General features: G+C 40.8%; 1 long non-coding RNA gene and 1 pseudogene across 4 annotated transcripts in view; both read right to left on the bottom strand.

Moving 5' to 3' along the window:
• The window catches only part of LOC124104589 (uncharacterized), a 294,556-nt gene that overhangs the window by 103,981 nt on the left and 171,358 nt on the right, over positions 1–19,217 (bottom strand). The window lies entirely within an intron of this gene.
• Positions 5,215–17,584, bottom strand: LOC124104588 (protein O-linked-mannose beta-1,2-N-acetylglucosaminyltransferase 1-like; annotated as a pseudogene).

Below are 19,217 nucleotides of genomic sequence, written 5' to 3'. Positions count from 1 at the left end.
AGGAATAGAGCCTGTTATCTATGGACTGAGACCTCTGAAACTGTGAGCCCCCCCACCCCAAATAAACTTTTTCTCTTCTACAATTGTTGTGGTTGGATCCTTTTAGTCACTGTAGCAAAAAAGCTGAATAAAGTAACCATCATTCCATATAAAGTATTATTTTAAACACCCAGAGGACAATTGCTCCACTGGATTGTGCTTCCATGTGAACAAATAAGTTTAAATTGAAACATTGTCACATAGGAGGCAAGATTTCAAACCTGGATGATTCTGAACTTAATTCCCTTCACAAATAATTCGCTGAGGATCTTTTATGTCAGGAGCCAAGTACCGCTCCACAGAGACCTAGGGTTGGTCTCTTCTTCAAAAGGCTGTGGCCAAGCAGGTATGTTCTCTGCTACACAGCCACCTCAGCCAGCACTGAACAAATCAGCCCTTCATGTTCACAGTATCTAAGAAAGAGAATATTAAGTTATAAGCTCCCATTTAGGTCTATTGCCCAGTGTGATTGGAATTTCATAGGGTCTCTTACTTAGCCTTTTAAATCTCTCAGAGAAAAAGATATGAACATTTGTTGAGCCTGTACCGTGTGCCAGCTTCTTTGCTCAGGTTCATTTAAGACTGTGAAGGATGCATTATTATCTCATTTTTACCAATGAGGACATTCAAGCTCATAAAGAATAAAATAATTTCCCCAATGTCACAAGGTAAGTGGAAAAATTGGAATTTTGAATCCTCATTGATTTCATTCCCAAGCCTTTTGCTACTATACCACGCAAATGAAGACATATTTGGAAATGATACTAGGATAGCAGGGATTTGCATGTGCACTACTTGGACCATCTTTCCCAGGGATGCAGACATCAGAGGAAAATATTCCGCTGTCCTACCTGAATCTTTCATTTTGGGAATTGCAGATAAGTGACTATTCCAGTGACCTTTGGTCCCTTTATTATGCGGACACCTAGGCTGAACCAGTAGGATCTGGACACAGTAAAGGAGGAGGTTTCTTGATCAAAAGAAGCAGTAAAGGTGGGTCTTATAGTCTGTGGCTACTTGGAACCCAGATTTTCCCACAGCTCAACAGGATATCGAAAACAGAGCATCTCTCCAAAGTCAGTCTGTCTGAGTGAGCCCAGGGGAGAACAACTAGCAGAACTTACACAGAGACCATGAAGAGGATGACATGTAGCCCACAAAGCCACATCTGTTAGCATCTTCCTTCTGGTCACCCTTGACAAGTAACAACAGTGGTATGATATTGCAACCCTGTAATTTATGTTATAATATTCAAATATACTTGAGATCCAGAGAAAAGCAGATTGACAACTTCATTTAGAGCAAATCAATTGAATTCCATTGATAGATTCATGACTCATCCAGAAGATGGACAAGCAGTGTCAAGGAATACTGGATCCCCTCCCCTGGCAAGTTTTACAAGCCTCATCAATTGCTATTCAACAAAATACTTTCATTTGGGTTATTAATTTAAAAATTCTAGAACTTATAAAATTAAATCCTCTTTAAAATTCTGACACCATAGCCAGCAAAACTTGGCTATAACCTCTCTAATTTAATTAACCTGAGTAAAGGAAAAGTGAGCCTATGCAAATGTGAACTGATCAGCCATGATACTCAGGGAAAAAAGCCATAAAAGCAACCATTGGCAGTGCCCAGGGTGGCAGTGTGCTGGAAAGAGGGAGATATAAGTGGTCCAGATGCCCTTGTCAAAAGAGTGCTATGACATCTTAGCCTCATGCCATTACACACTTAATCAAGCACTTCTTCCCTGATCCCATACATATTGAATGAGTTGGAGCTGGGGGAGTTAGGTTATGCCATCTTCCCATATCCTACTTGTATCCTTTGATCTACATAAAGGCCAAGAAGTCACTGGGGTGAAGTCTCAAAATCCTGGAGTCCAGTTAGAAACAACATGGCTAGTGGACTTAGCAGATGCTGGTGCTTGGTGCAGTGGCAAGAAGGTGACATAAAATGCCCAGGGACAAAGTAATGCCCATTCTCTGTTGCCACATCACTGAGAGTTGCAGTTAAGGGGTTGCTGGCACTCACATAGGCTGGTGCCTGAAGACAAATGGTTTCCTCTGTCCTTGCCCCATCTTTGCTATGCCCCCCTTTAGTGGCGAGCAGGGAGATCTGTGAAAGCCATCCTGAAAGAAGCAGCAATGGGGGTGTTGAGAGTGAGCTAATTCACATCAGGAAAGGAGGCTTGAGCTATGATGAGCCCAACCTAATGCTAGGGCCTGACCTTGGGTAAGGGTTGTGGTTCTTGGCATTGTGTGGCAGTGCTACTAGAATCTGTCCTGATCCACCTCTGTTCATAAGAACCCAAATGTTTCTTATTGTGGTAACCAGTTGTCTTTTGTGTTCTTAAGTCCAATGATAAAATTTTAGTTTTGATCTAATTTGATCTAACAGCCACACTTGGCATGACTTGCATGCCTTCCTCTTGGATTCACTTCCTCCACTGGCTTCCTGGTTAGCTTGCTGTCTTTGGGTCTCTCCCCATCCCAGTGCATACTATATGCAACAGCATAAAAAGTCATCAAATACCTACTTCCTTTGTGATCCTTTCTTTTCTCCCCAGCACTTTTCTCTATCTACTCACTCCCTTGATGAACTATTCCAGGCTCAGTGTTTTAAATCCCCTCTGGTCTTTTATGACTTTCAAATTCATATCTGCAGCCCAGACCCTTCTCTTTAACTCCAGAGCAATGATCCAACTGCCAACTGGACATCTCCAGATTGTCCTGTAATGTGTTCCAAACCTAAGCCCTGCTCTCCAAACCTGTTTCAAGTGCATCTTTTCCTTTCACAGTTGACAACTCTCTTTCCAGCTGCCCAAGCCAAAAATTTTAAATTCTTTATTGACTCTAGTGTTTTTCTCACACCCCTCACATACCATATGTCTAGAAATTCTTTATTTAAAAACATAACCATAATTTGACGGCTCCTAACTACCTTTGTAGATATCGCACTGGTCTGAAGCACCATCATTTCTCTCTTGGATGGTTATTATAACCTCCTGACAGAACCTCTCCTAGCTCCTATCTTCAGCCCCTCTAATCTATTTTCAACACAATCATAAAATAAATCCCTTTTTAAATATGAAAAAAATGTTTCATATTTGAAAATCCATCAATGTAATCATCACATTATCGGAATAATGTGAAAAACACAATCTTTTCAAATAGATGTTGAAAACTCATTTGATGAAATTTAAAACTGATTTTTTTTTCACTGCTAGGGAATGAACCTAGGACTTAGCTCATGCCAGGCAAGAGCCCTATCACTGATTCACATCTCCAACCCTCAAAACCAGTTCTTGATTAAAAAAAAAAGAATTAAAACTCTCAATAAAGTAGATAGAGAAAGGGACTTCATTAATATTTACAAAACAAAAGGTAACTACAAAACAAATAAAATTTAAAAACAAACTACAACAAAAAATGGCACCTAACCCCATACCCAATAGTGAATTTTTTTCCTGTAAGGTCAGGTATAAGAGGAGGACATTGAATATCATCATTCTTTTCAACATTGTACTGGCCTAGCAATTCAATGAGATAATAAGAAGAAATACAAAATTTAAAGATTATAAAGGAATATGTAAAGCTTTTGTATTTGCAAAAGCATGATAGTGTATATTGAAATCCCCTAGAGAATCTATAAACTATTAGAACAGGTGAATTGAGCAAAGTTGATGGATACAAAGAGAATATACAAAGAATAAATTTGTGTTTATATATATTTACAAAAAATTAGAAAATTATATGAAAAATACCATATGCAACAGCATAAAAAATTCACCAAATACCTAAAATTCGAACAACAGATGTCCTTTACACTAAAATCTACAAAACATTGCTGGAAGAGATCAAAGACCTAAATAAATGGATAAAAATGTACATTGAATGGAAGAGTCAACATTAAGATACTAATTTTTGCCAAATTGATCTACAGGTTCAATTCATACCCAATCAAAATCATAGCAATATTGTTTTCTAGCAATTGACAAGATGGTTTTAAAATTTGTGAGTTTATAAAGAAACTTGCATAATTAAAACAATGTTGAAAAGGAATAATCAAGATGGAGAACTTCATGCTCCCAGATTTCAAGAATTACTGTGCAATTAAAGCAATTAGGGCGGTATGATAAGGGCACAAATGAAAACAAAAAATCATTTGAGAGACCAGACTAGCCCTACATATATGTGATTACTTGATTTGTTAAAGCTTGGAAGGAAGGAAGGAAGGAAGGGAGGGGAAAGAAGAGCATTTCAGTAAATAAAGAATAGTCTTTCCCCCAAAAATGACGCTTGAGCAATCAGATATCCTATGGGAAAAAATTAACTCTGACTTCTGCTTCAGGCCATACATGTATAATAATTCAAGGTAGATCATATACCTAAATGCAAAAGCCAAACCATAATCACAAATGGGAAAAATGATAAATTAGATATCACTAAATTAAGAATGTTGATCAAAGCACATCTTTGAGAGAGGTACAAGCTGCAGACCAGAAGGAAATTCTCAATGCAAATATTTGACAAAATCCTATATCTTAAATGTTGAAAGAATTCATACAACAATAAGAAAATTAAAAAATTTAAAAGAGAAAAATGTTTATGTAAATATTTTATTAAAAGATGATATGGCCAGTAAGCATATAAAAACGTGTTCAATAACATTATTCATTAGGAAAGGACTAATTTTCATACCCACCAAAATTACTAAAATTTAAAAACTGACAATACTAAGTGTTGGTGAGGATGTGGAGTTTTGGAACTCTCATACATTCCAGGAGGTAGTAAAATCAGTTCAACACTTTTAAAAATGTATATTAAAGGTAGATATTTGTCTTTCTTATTATTCAGCAATTATACTCCTAGAGGAACTAATCCTAAGTACATATGTCTACAAAGTCATGCACATGAATGTTCAACACAATGTCAACAGGAGATATGCTGTATATATATATATATATATATATATATATATATGTGTGTGTGTGTGTGTGTGTATACTATTATTTAAATCAATAAAAACAACAAGCTTCTACTACACACAACCACATCAATAAATCTTGCAAAATAGTGAGCTGAAGTAGCCAGACACAAAAGACCACATATGATATGAATCCTTCTAGAAGAAATTAATCTGTGATAATAGAAGTCAGGATAGTGGCTCCCTTGGATAATGGTGGTAAGGTTAAGGATTGAATCTTAGGGGCTGGAAATGTTTGGTATCTTGATCTGGGTGGCAGTCACAAGAGAGTATTCATGGGAAAATGTTCATGAATCTGTGCTTCACAGTTAAGTCGTGCTTCAATTAAAAAACATTTATGTAACTGGAAGTTTTCCTGGTTGTACTCTATCTGGAATTCAGGGGGGGAGGTAAATGAGTTGTATATCCATAAAAGACTGATGAGTACCCAATTATAAAAATTACAAAGTTTAAGACAAACAAAAATTAATGACATAAATCAGATAATGTCATCCCTTGGCTTAAAATCTTGCCTTGACTTCTCTCTGTATAAATCTTGCCTCTGCTACTGCTATATTCCTCATTCACCCAGTCCAGTGACATCAGCATTCTCTCTGGAGCTCTTTCTTCAACTGTTCTCTTTCCTGGAATGTTCTCCCAACATATATCAATGTCTCCTTCCATCTGTGCTCAACTATCATCTCCTTAATGAGGCCATGCTGATCACCCTATTTATAATTGTAATCCTCCTCCCTGGTATTCTGACCTACTCTATTCTGATATATTTGTTTTTCCTCAAAAGAACTAATCACTTTTTGCAGCATAGCACAATTTACTTATTTGTTTTTATTATTTTTTATTATTTTATTTTTATTATTTTTGTGTTTATTTTTTTACTGCTTATTGCACATCTCCCCCCACCTCTGCCCTAAAATGCAAGTTCCTCAAGATCAAGGATTTTTGCCTGTTTTGTTCATGGAAGTATTCTGTGTCAATAAATACCCATTTGGTGAATTAATGGGTGAAGGGTAAAGCAATAAAAAGAACTGATTCTGACTTGACCTTCGATGCATCTTGACTACCAGAAGAGAACGTGCTAGTCACGCCACCCTAATTGCATCTGGCCCATGTTAGTCATGTTTTTTGTTAGAATGGTAGAAGTCAGTCCTCTATGGTATAATGAAGCTGTTAGGCAATGTGCTTCATTCTTATTTTCCTGTGTATCTTACTGAGGCAGATCTTCAGAGACTTGGAAGGGGAGAATCTAAAATCTCAATGGACCTGGCTTCCTCAGTTCTAGTCAGATTGGGAGTAAACAAAGGACATAGAAAAAGCCAGACCATTGGCAGACGGGTGACCTTTTGTCTCTCAAGAATTTGGAACATGAAACACAGAAACCTGTCAGTGTGGCAGACACCTTACTTGAATAGGCCATGCATTGGCCAAGAGTGAGGCGCTTGAAACAGCCAGGTAGAAACTTGTGGCCTTTGAGGAACAAGAGGACAACCTCTGTCCTGACTCTCAACTCCCACTCATCTGTCTACAGATAGTCCAGGAGGACTCTCTCTCTCTCCCCTAGCCATGATGCCCTATTGAATCCTTAAAATAAACCTCCCTTACTCAAGTTGGAAGCTCTCTGTTCATTGAAAAAGACCAGGGAATCTAAGCCCTGATATGTGTGATCCTTGGGGCAATCAGACAGAGGCACACTAGTGCCTTCCAGAACAGGTCCAAAGTGATCAATAGACTCCCAGTCTGAACTCTCAGAAATATGAATTCAAATATAAATGGTATGTGACAGGGGCTGGGAATATGTGCTTTCAACAGCTCCCTAGACTATTCTAATTTGCAAATCAGTTTGGGAAATCACTATAGGCTATTTCCAGAAACAGACATGCAGCTCATTTCCAGAGTAGAAAATGTGGCTCTTTTTATAATCCGAGACAGAATTTGCATTGCAAATACTAAGGCCTGGGTTACTGCACATACCTATACCATCTCCCTCCTCCATGTAAATGGTATATACTAAAGTGCAAAAATCAACCTCAATGACCCTTAGGGTTTCCCTCAAAAATGAGTTCCCTTTTATGGCAGATTTGCTGTGGTCTGTATACACAAAGTAATATGAAAAAAAAGCAAAGCTTCTCGTGTAGTAGGCATCCAACCCCGCACATGTTCCCTGGAGGTCACTGAGTCCTATATCAGGGTCACACTGACAGAGGTGTGGGCCAGTAAGGGTTTAGTAAATTTTACTACTCATAATAACAGTCAAAGTGATGCAGCTGAGATAAAAGGGCTCATCAAATTTCACGCTCCAAGGCATGAGCTGATTACTGCTAGGCTGAGAAGGGATTTATTCCCTATGGTTCTGACAGGCACAGGGGCCAGGTGCACTGTGAGTTTCACACACTATTGACCACTTCCAAGAAGAGCATTCTTTCGTTGGAAGGTCCAATGCCAGGAGCTCGGCTTCCATAAGTTTCTCAGATCAAGGACAGAGGGGATATAATAAAAGAAGCTCCACAGCACTTGGTTTGCTGAGAAAGATGGATCAGGACTGTGTGGAATGTTCCTAGGAGTTCCCTAGAGAATTTGAGTGCCAGAGCATGGCCCAACCTAGAAAGGAAGGAGAACCTGAATATCTCTGTTGCTTTTTATTTGGTGTTTTAACTGTTGTTAAGAACCAGTCTCACTATCAGTGGAATCAGGATAATAATAGTACTTATGTCTTGAGGTGGTTGTGAAGATGAAGTGGATAACACTGGATTGTGGTGTAAGTAGCATTATAAGTGGTGTAGGAAACATCAGAGCGCATGCCCTTGGCTGGGAGACAGCAATTCTTAGGCGCAAAGTAGAGCTGTGCAGTTAAGATCGCAAGCTTTGGAAATACATAGACCCACAGCTTAAAGAAAATTTTAAAGGAAACTATAAAACCAAAGAAACCCTAATACTACTAATTAGCCAACCTCTAAGGCAACTCTCAGGCCTCAGAACTTGCATGAACAGGAAGTGGGCCGCCAACATTGTTTGACAACAACCCCAAATTTGTTTTTCCAGTTTCCATCTAGAATATGGCCATGGAAAATGGCAAACTGAGAAGATCCTTCCAGGAGCAGACTTGGATATTAAGAGGCACCCCAACCATGGGGAGAAGGTCATCACTATGACTTATTCCCAGAACTGCTCAAACCCAGAGAAACCTCTCAGTTGTAACTGAGATAAGACTAAGGTACCCTTCCAATATACCCCTGGTGCCACTCCAGGATGCTGAGGCTTACATCAGTCCCCCTGCATATAGGCTGGTTCTTCTTCCCTCTTCCTAAGAAAATCCTACTCATTACTGGGTTCTTAGATCAAATTAGTATACCTCTACCCAAAGTCATTCATCAATTCTGGTCTTACGACTCCAGGTTAAGCAGGAACCTGGAGGGACCTGGCTGAGGTGTGTTCCCAAAGCTTCCTTCAGGAAAATACTGACACGTTCTCACTTAAAAATTAAATGAGAAAAAAATTCAAGGCAAACAACCTGATTTATTTTTGGACTTTTCTAAGAGTAACCATGGTCTTGTTATATATTAAAAAAAAAAAAAAGACTGAGAAAAGTATTGCACTTTCAAAACATAAACATAGAAGAGTCTTCATGGTATCTTAAAAATTCAAACTGATCATTCCAAATTTGCATCCCAAGGCAAAAAAGTAACAATTTTCCACTCACCCATCAGCCTCCAAATTGTCCTTAGGCCATTTCCTTCCTGCTTTCAGTGTTTTTAATGATCTTCCTTGAAAGACTTCTATGTATACAAGGGGAAGCATGCCTTCCCAGGCCAAACCCAGCTCTTCCATGTCTGGGTGGGCCCTCTGATTTACCGCCTGACTCTCACATTTCCCCACCTGAATTCCTCTTCTACCATCAGGCATTGCACCGCCATCAGCCTTGGAAAAGCTTCATAACTCAGGATGACAATATAGAGACCATTAAGCCTACATACTTCAGCAAAACTGCCTCACTGCTGTCTCTGCTCCAGGTTATAAAGATTTCTCACCACTCACAGAGGCTCCTCAAGCACTGGGCTTGACGGGTTGCCCTCAGAAGGCCGCTTTCAAGACCAAAGCCATTTTTCACTCAAGCTTTCCTTCTACAGTGGCCTCAAGGTACTGCACAGTAATTTTGATGGTGATAGCTCTGAGGTATTACCCAGGCATGGCCCATTGCTTGGACCTCAAAACTGGTGATCAGATCTAACATAACTACCTCAAAACATACACTAATTCATATCCGTACACTGAATCATGAATGTCAAGTCCCCTTTCTTGTGATTTTGGGAAAGCCCACAGCCTATACTGTAAGAATCCACTCACTAGATTTATAATCAACAGATAATGATGGTGCAAGTCAAGCTCCCTAAGTCAAATCTAATAATCCTGAAAATTCTACATAACAAGAAAAATTTCTAAAGCCTGGTAGGGAAGGCATTTTTCCTGGATGCCATAAAACTTAGGCTCTACTAAAACTATCAGCTTTCAATTTACCTTGGCCAACACCCCTCAGCTCCCTTTTCTCAATCCCATATCCCGATTTCCAACTCTAGGTAGATTGACAGAAACTGAAAGATGACATTGTCAGACAGTGATGTTTTAAAAGCAAGTGACAAAATTCAGAGTACATACATGGTATGATATTTGCCAAGGACATTTGCCAGTACCATTTTCAATGGCGCATCATCACAAGATGAAGCAATCTCACTCCTTTGTCCCTGTCTAGTGCTTGATAATGGAATCTTAATTCATAATGCTTTATGGCCTGTACAAACTAAACTCTGAGCATCTTAATTTAATATGCACTGGCATTTATATTGAATTAGAGCTCGCCTTCATTATCATATTAGATCTCTGCCAGTTTAAACGTCTCATGGCAATGTCCCGATAAATTAGCTCTGGCCAAAATGACTTTTTGCAATGTTGGAAGTGTTCTGTCCAATAAGAAACCACCAGTCACATATGGCTATTTAGCACTTGAAATGTGGCCAGTGCAACTGAGGAATTAAGTTTTATTTACTTTAATTTAAATGCAAATTTAGCCATAGGAGGTTAGTGGCCACCATATTGGACTACACAAATTCTAAGTGCCTATGACATGGGACTGTGCTTGCTTCTCCAGCATTTTTAAAGCCCTAGGATCATAACCTGGCCCAGAATGACAAGTAGATAAAGAAGAGGAATTAAAACAAGGCTCATACACATCAAGTACCAAAATAAATGTGAAATAGCCTCCTTAGATGAAAAGTTTACAAAAGAAATGATCGATTCAACTGGTTCCATGATAGTTGGCCCACTCATCAAGATAAAAGGCTATAAAAAGGAATGAGTTGTGAAGTTGTAGAGAATGAATAGATTCTTTGGAGAAAGCAGCTGTTATTGCCTTTACCTTTTCTAGAGTTTGGCAAGACAAAGATGATAAGAATTTCTGTAGATACAGGAGAGAGACCTGTGTCAGAGCTGATTAAATTCCACCCAAGAAGACTACCTGTGAGAAGAAGGGGATTCTAATAGCTTGAGCGTTGGCAAGGTAGACCCAGTGGTAGGCTGATAATGTTTAAGTTCAATTCTGCAGTGGCAAAAAAGAAAGAAAAGCTCTGATTTTGTTGTTGCTCTTTTGCCTTTTTTGCGTCTACCAATTTCCTGAGTGTAAATATTCCCACTATGGCCAGATTCCCCAGCTATCAGTTTGAAGTCTCTGAATATGGAATTGGGAAGGAATATGAGCAATCAAGTTTTGTGGACAATTGTAAGCACTGTGAGCTAGGGAAACAAGGAAGGTGTGTTGTTATTATTTCATATAATACTTAGAAAAAGGAAGGCAGCACCCACAGTTCCAGACTTGCATATGAGAGGCTCCCAGTGATGGATGTATCTGCAGACCACAGGAGAGAAAGGAGGAGCTTTAACCATTTTCCAGATGAAGAACAAAGGCCACTTAGCCAAGTGAGAGCTCTCCCTTCCTCTTACCTCCTCTGGCCTTTCTGCCCCTTTCAGCCCTTGCAGGATATGAAATAGCAGCATGGGAGTCTACAAGAAGGTGAATGGCAGAAAGAACAGAGCCTTAAAGGCAGGCAGCTGCCAACTCCTGACCTTAGCCCAGAAAAGAGGAACCATCTCCCCTCTGAATGAAGACATTGATTCATGTCATGGATCAGATTGATTCTGGTTACTGAACTGAGATTTTGTGTTGAGACTTGAAATGGCTATCTATTATTTGCCAACTCTTTTCTCAGGATAGAGTACAAATTTAGAGGGCTAAATTTGTGAGAGAGCCAAAAATCTAATAATGATAAGATTGAGCTTTTATTACATCATGAATTGTGCATATTCAACAAAAAGTTGACAAGTTTTCTCCTGCTGAGGGTGAATTAAAAAGTAGAACTGGATCTGAGTGTCCCTATCTTCATTCTTAGAGCATATTTCAAATTGTTGTTAATACAAAAAGTCAATACCACTGAGGATAATTGGAATCTTGTTCTTTATTGGGAGACAAGGTATAATATTTGGGACAGAACTGCAGCAAACAAGTCATATAATCTAAAATCCCTGACCTAAAGTGTGTACTTGGAGGGTGGGGTGGTATTATGTAAAAAGAAGATTGGAATTAGCATGATCCCCCTGATGTGTAGAACAGTCAGCCCCATAAAATCTCTAGTCATTCACATCTAATAGTTACATTTTTTCTTTTAAGTAATTTTTGGGCTGGGGATGTAGCTCGGTAGTAGAACAGTTGCCTAGGCTTTGCCAGGCCCTAGGTTCAATTCCCAGTGCAACAAAAACAATAAAAAAATAATGTTTAAAAAGTATTGATAGGAAAAAATAGCAGTTATTTCAAGATATATTCCAATGCTATCAAGGTCAAATGAGTAGTTGGTTCACTTTCAGTCTCAAAGTCACTCCCACCTCCTGCATCTCAGGGCCAGGTGAGCAGGCCATGGAAGAAGGTGGCAGGTCACGGAGGCTGAACCCACCTGGCCAACTGCTGGACTCCAGCCTGACTGCTGTTTAATAAACCTCAGAGAGATTCTATAACAAGACTAGAAGAAGCTTGTTAGGAAAAAAAAAAAAAAAAAAAACATAAAATCACCCATAGCTAGACTGGACCTATAGAAGGTTATTCTGTAAAGTTATTCTTTCTTTGTACAGCTTTTCATTTGTTGACCCTACCTTAAGTGCCTAATCTCCATCAAAACCCAACCTTTGACTGGCAAAGTCTTGAACACTCCAGTGTCTCTAATAACTAGGGGGAAGTTTTTAATATTCTCATCAAAGTCAGGAGCTATTCATCTTAAAAAATCTATTCCAAAAATTCAATGTCATCACATGGAGCTTTTCCTCCCAGGTCTTCTAAAATAAAACAAGTAAAGGAAGGAGGAATGTATGTCATTCCCACTAAGCCAGGAGGTCAACATGGACATTGATCCATTCTTTTCCCCAGTCCTGGATGCTTCCTCTGTGTATCTTCTGTCTTTTAGCTAGGCACCTTTAGGGCATGGTTGTGGCCTGGTTTAAACCCCATGCAGAAGCTAAGTGTCAGGTTAATATCCCAGGAAAAATAGCAAGACTGGCTAATGCTCAGGGAGACCCCAGTGGTGCAATTCTGGAGAGGACAGTAGAGTTAGATCTGAAAAACAGCCTTTCTCCTACATGAGGGGCAGAGTGATGGAAGATGTCACACAGAATGTTGCCACTCTGTCTTCCACACTCATGGTGTGGTAGAATAAAATGGGGACTTTAGTAGTTCAAGAGCTCACAGACTATGGCTTGGCAGCTCTGCTTACTGACATTGAACTGCAGAGACTTGCAGTGGCTAACAGGTACCTGTAAAAGATAACTGCAGTAGCAGAGGCAGGAAACAAAGCAACAGGGATAAAACAATCTCCCTTTAGGCTTCATGCAATAAAAATCCCTAAGCTACATGAGCTAAGAGTCTCCAAGTTGTTGACAAGCATGCACCATGAAAAGAATGTAGAATGCACCCTCCACTGAATTGCACCAACTCTCTTGCTTTGATGGACCCCAAACTTGCTTATGTATAAAAGTGAAAGCCCAGCTTCACTCGGGGCTCAGACTTTGGGAATTATTCCTCTGGGCCATGATGCCACTAATGAAATGTTGCTTTCAGATCTCAGTGTCCTGACTCCGATTTCCCTCTGCTGTCACTCTGGATCCTCAACCATCCCCTTCTTGCTCCATAATTTTGAGCAGAACCCAGAGTATTTTTAATTCTTTCTAGATATTGGTATGTTTGAGAATTGTCAAAAGTATTGAGATCCTCAGAATAATATGTATATAGTCATAATGATACATTCCCCCAATCCTGCATATAATTTTTTGAGCTTTTTCTCCTTTTTATCCAGCTTGATAAATCTGGACAAAGAGGAGGTTGAGAGGGGACCTGGTCCAGTGTCGAAGAGTCTCTGAGTGAGATTTTGTCAGCACATGAGCTCCCCATGTGGGCCTGTTCGTGGGCTGGCCACAGCAATTTCCCGAGTAAGAGCCAGTCCCACCCTTGGGGCAATATCCCTGGCCAAAAAGGAACCAAAGCCCCACAGGTCTGGCCCATTCCCCAGGCCCTTAGGACACTCAGTAAATAGGTTAGATTCTGAGCCAGGCCTGGGAGGAGGGGATGTACAAAAGTCAAGATCAGTTTCCCAGGTATCCTAAAGATTCCCAGGTGCTCTCCTGCCCTTCTCCAATAAGGAAGTAAATAAATAGACCTTAACTTTAGGAACAGGGGTATTGAGACAGGGGAACCTTCCCCTTGGAGTTAGTAATTAAATCTCATGTTAAGAACAAATAAGCCCCAGCCCCTACCAGCACCTACAAAGTCCTACAGGATGGGGCAAAGGGCTAGCCTGCTTAGAGGTACACAGTACCCAGCCCTGCAGGGTCCTAGAGGAGTCTCATGTCTGTTCAGTGGCTCCAGGGCTTCCTCCTCCTTTGGGGGTGGCTCCATGAAAATTGAGGTGACTGATGGTGGCTTCTTCACTGAGTAAAGGGAGGCTGGTACCCACCCCCACTAGGAAGTGGTTCTTCTTCTGAAATAATTGCCATAGGCCTGGTGGTTTCTACATACATCCAGGTCCCAAATATGCAGGCACTTGGCAAGCTGAGTCCAGGTGATGTAGTCATCTTTTACTCCATTTGGATAAAGGCCACACAGGTGTGGCCCTCTGCATTCAGCATCAAGGAGTCTTCACAAGGATTTTTGCTGTGGTCCAGAACTCCAGCCTCGTTGAGTAGCCTGTAAATTTCCACTTTCTAAGCTTCTTTCTTCAGACTGTCCACATTCCAAATCTGGATACCTAGAACCATGTTGAACACTTGCTTCTTGAAGTAGGCCTCGTGGAAGTAGCCATTCATGTTGAGACCCATGATGCCAAAGTAGTAGGATCAGGAAATGAGAATGATGCATTCTTGGCCCTAGTACTATTTTGGCATCCTCAACCACATGTCCAGGCCCAGAGCTTTTCCAGAGTGGGCCACTTGGGCTCAAGCTCCTCCTTATACCAAGATTTCCTGAGCACCCAGCCCAGCCCAGGCATGGTTTCCACATGGTACAATAGTGCTGGGTCCTCAGCTGTATGCTCCCAACCCTGGTCATTCTAGCTCAGGCTGTCATCTTCCTCCAGCAGGTGGATAGATTGGCTTAGGAAACTGATAAAACACCCACAGCCATGTCCAGGTCCTCTCCCAGAACCACAGCAAACTTGGCCTCTGGAAATAGGTTGAAAGTGGCAGTGAGATTGGCCTTGGAGTGCTGAGACACACGGCATTCTTGATGCTGATGGGGTGTGCTGGATGCCTCTCAGGCCAAACAAAAACACCACATCCATCGGTTCCTCATAGTAGTCACCAATGAAAACTGTTACTATCTCTGGAGACATCCCCTGGGCTGAAAGCAGAAAGCGAAGCATCCTGTACAGATTACGTGGGCCGGTTTCCTACAATGACAGCCACGGGTATACTGAATACCTTATTGTCAGGGAGTGGATCAGGGCTGATCTCAGTGGGTCCTTGCACACATTCCCATATCCCTCAACCTTACTGCAGAAGCACCTGCGGCACCAGTTCAGCTCTGTGTCTTCTCAGTGTCACTCTGTCCCTTCAGCCGAGCTCATGGTACATCTGTCTTCAGCAGGACTGGTTTTGCCCAGGAGGAAAGGGCAGGCAACTTAGAATGTTGCTCCCTAAGGACAGAACCTCCTTTTTGTCCCACAAAGGCCCAGGTATCCTCCCCCATCCCAGGGCAGGGCTGGCCTGGCTGCCCAGGCTCCTCAGCAGAGCCCTGTCTGCATCTTTAAGGTGGCAGGAGCCCTCATCCTTGATGGCACAGATGAGCACTCTGCCAGGTTTCACCATGTTGAAGAACAGCACCATGGCCTGACCCTCATGAGGTGAATACATGTCAAACACACGTTTTTGCCGTCACATGACCCATGGCCTGGTTGAGGATGATGAATGGATGCCCAGCTATGCTCCTGGGCCTCATCCTCCAGGGCTGTGGTACCATCACTGCCACATACACTTTGCTGTGTCTTGAGCACACCTCCACATTCAGGAACAGCTGGGGACTGCTGTCTCTGCACCCTGGGGGCTCAGATGGCCTGGGGCCTCATTATAGTCTTGCTCTGGCTCCAGGTCTTCAGGAGCTTCCCGCTGATTGCTTGCCAGGATCAACTTGATGCTGTCAATGACAGGAACCAGCGGAAAAGCATGGCCTGTGTCCAACTGAATCTCTGCAGGGCTTACTGGTTGGTCAGTTTATACAGGTAAGATGCCAGCTCTGTTTCTTCCTAGCCCCAGTCAGCTTGATGAGGGGGCTGGGCTTCCAGTCATCCATATCAGATTAGGGAGTCACTGTCCTGGACAGTCCCCTCCTGCATATAATTTTAAGAGGGCTCACAGAATACCCTCTCCCAATCTCAGAGTCTGTGGGCCACAATTCTGGAGGCTTAAGGCTGAGAAGCCCTGTTTTCAGGCAGGTCTTCTGATGCTAATGCCCCTACCCCCCACTCACTCCCACCTTCTCCCACTGGCCAGGTTTCAGCACAGGATTGCTTGCCAGCTAAACTGGCACAATAGACTCTCAGTAGCTGATTCCTGGGTCTAGAGGAAACAGCCAAATTCCCTTATGCCAATCCTGTCTTAGTTTTGATTTTTTTTCCCACCTGAAGGTTTTCATAATCCATGACTAAATCATAAACAACCGCATCCACCATCTGCTTCTTTAATCTCTTGAACCAAACCTCAATTTCTTTGGGGCCCTTCAACTCAAATGCAGCAAATTCCAGAATTATATACTTCATTCTTCCACTCATTTGAGCTCTAACATCTACTACACCTCTATTAAGTGCCAGCCACCATTTGGGTATTGAATAAAACAGATCTCATCTTTGTTCTCTTTCCAAACCATAATTCTAACTATTGCAGCTTTTAAAGCAATGATAATTATTATTGTAATAACTAAGTAAATTAGAGGCACTTTTCTAAATATTTAATATGCATCATGTCATTATTTTTCAGAAAACTCAGGTAAGTATTGCTATTATCCTCATATTAAAAATGAGAAAATCAAAAAGTTCAAGGAATGTGTCCAAGTTAGACGGGGGAAAGACAGGATGTAACACCAGGCAGTTTGACTGAAATACCTTTAAATCCAACATCCCTGGCTATGTTTACAAAGCAAAATTAGACCCTTTAGCACCACCAGGTGAGCAGATGTCTCAAAAAAAGAATTGGTCTAATAATGTGCATATATTTAAGCAGCCTGAGGGGTTGTCTGTGGTTGCCAAGAGGTTCAAAGTCAGCATGAATATAATCAGGAGCACTGACAACTTTGTTAATCAGGGACTGAATTGAGGATTCTGGCAAAAGAATATGATGACATGAATGGGAATGTGAAGCTGCGGGTTCCTGGATGAGGCCTGTGTGAACAGAAGAGATGCTTGTCCGCTTGAGGTGACAAGAGAAGAAAGTATAAAGAAGAAACTAAAAGAGCTGACTAGTCTAAAGAAAGTATTCAAAATAGCTGTTTCCTATGTCCATGAATTCCAAAGACCTCAATTCATGCTCCTGAAACTCAAATGAAATTTAGGACTGGGAAAAATCAAGATGAGTAATATATGGAATTGCCCTTGCCATGTATTACAGAGTCTGAAGGTTATAAAATTTGGGTGACCCTTCTCTAAAAAAAGGACCAATACTATATTCGACCCAAGGTGGAAGAAGGGGCCCTGAAGCATAAGCTACATGACATTAGCTTTCCTGCAAAACTGGTTTTGCCCAAGTGGATATCAGACGCGGAGAGGAAGTTGCTAAGAAACACATACTTTGCTGGCATCAGGGCTGCAGAGACAGTGATATGACTGAAAGCCCAATTTGGAGAATTTTGTGATCCAGAGAACAATTATTTGAAGGTATTTTTATAAGAAGATGCATGACATGGAGGTGGCTTGAAGGGAGACTTTTGGTAACCCACACCACTGAAAGAGACATTCAACATAAATTTGAATAAGATATCAATTTTTGTTTATCAACTTGTCAATTTTTAAAATATTGTTATTTTTGTTATACTGTTAAGCCAGCTTCCAGTTAGCATGTACAGTACCTGTGTCCAATTAAAAAAAAAAAAAGAGAGACACCTATATGGGAAGACCAGGTGGAAAGACAAAGTCCCCTCCCCTTGACATCTGGAGCCCTGGCCTTACTCCCCTGCAGCTGAGTGGTATGACATAGCAATCTGGTGGAGCTGTGCAGAAAAGCTGAAAGCATCCCTTTCCCCCTATGTTATGTGGCACTTGCAGGGAGCAAGGCTGAGCAAGGGAAATGCAGAGTGGATTTCAGCCCCAACTCATCCTCTCAGGTAGGATTAAACACTTTGTGCAGTGTTTAATCCGCTCAACCAAACAAGGCAGCCCTGTATCTAGAGGTGGAGTGATTTTAACCACATGCCTAAAGGGACTGAAAATATGCAATTTTCTGACCCAGAAAGTCCACTTCTTGGAATCTACCCTAAGAAAATTATTTGTGAAAAGGGCAAAGAGTTATGTAGAACAAAACTTGTAGAATAGCATATGTATAATGAAAAACTGAAAACAACCTGTGTGTCCAATAATAGGAAATTGCTTAACACTTAGTCTTATAATAAATTACTGACCATCCATTAGATGGATTTTAAATGGCAGGAAGAAAGGTTTATTATGTGATTGTAGAAAGGAAATTATGCAGATTGTTGAAAAAAACATCAGAAAAGAAAATACCAAAATATTGAAAGCAATCATCTAGAGGTAATGGAATTACAGGTAATTCTAATTTTTATGTTTTTCCATATTTAAAAAAATATATTTTTCTTTGTACATATCATAGTGTTACTATGATTACAAATACATATTTTTCAAATGGCATCCAGACTTGAAGGACAGAGACAAAGTGGGATCAGGGAGTGAACATAGCCTTGACCTCTTGGGCGGTTTATTCTCTCTATTCTCACCTTATTGATTTCCACTTCTGGAGATTTGCACGTCCCCAGTTGCTTGGATTGCTGTGCTTCACTGCTCTCTGTCCCACAGTGATGGATGGCCACTGAAGGAACGTGATGTTTGCCTCTGTCACTACCTTTCAAAGCATCTCCGTGTACTTGAGCACTAAGACGAAACAGCTTTGGGTCACTAAAGACACTTAGCCAGAAACTGCCATCAAAGGTGAAGATAATGTGAGCCAGGCTGGAGGAGCTAATTGACTTTGCTACTTACTTCCAGATTTATGGGACACCACTGCTGAGTAATTAAATTTACTGAGCTATTTCCACAAGATATTAACTTTAAGTAATCCTCACTAAACATAAATTAAGAGCTGAGTTTGGGTTTTGTTTTGCTGTTTTTCATTTTGGAATCACTAATTAAAGATTATTCAATTATGATAATGTGTTTCTTTTAGGAATGGTTTTTGTAGCTGAAGCCTGATGAACACTATGTAGCCTGGATGATAATAACGATTTGGAAAGAAAAAAAAAAATATCCTGTGAAGTTTCAAATGAAGGAGATGTGCTTTCTTACTTTTTCTATGGCTAGTTGTTCTTCAAACGTCATTCCAGAACCATCTTTAATCCAAGGCAGATTTCTTCCCTGGGTTAGAGATGGACATAGATTCAGGCAGTATATGTTTAG

The sequence above is a fragment of the Marmota monax genome, unplaced genomic scaffold (genome assembly GCF_021218885.2).
Source record: "Marmota monax isolate L192 unplaced genomic scaffold, Marmota_monax_Labrador192_F-V1.1 WCK01_AAM20220418_F8-fsc00001, whole genome shotgun sequence".
NCBI classification, from domain to species: domain Eukaryota; kingdom Metazoa; phylum Chordata; class Mammalia; order Rodentia; family Sciuridae; genus Marmota; species Marmota monax.
Note: the sequence above shows the minus strand (reverse complement) of the source record. Positions and strands in the feature narration are given on the sequence as shown.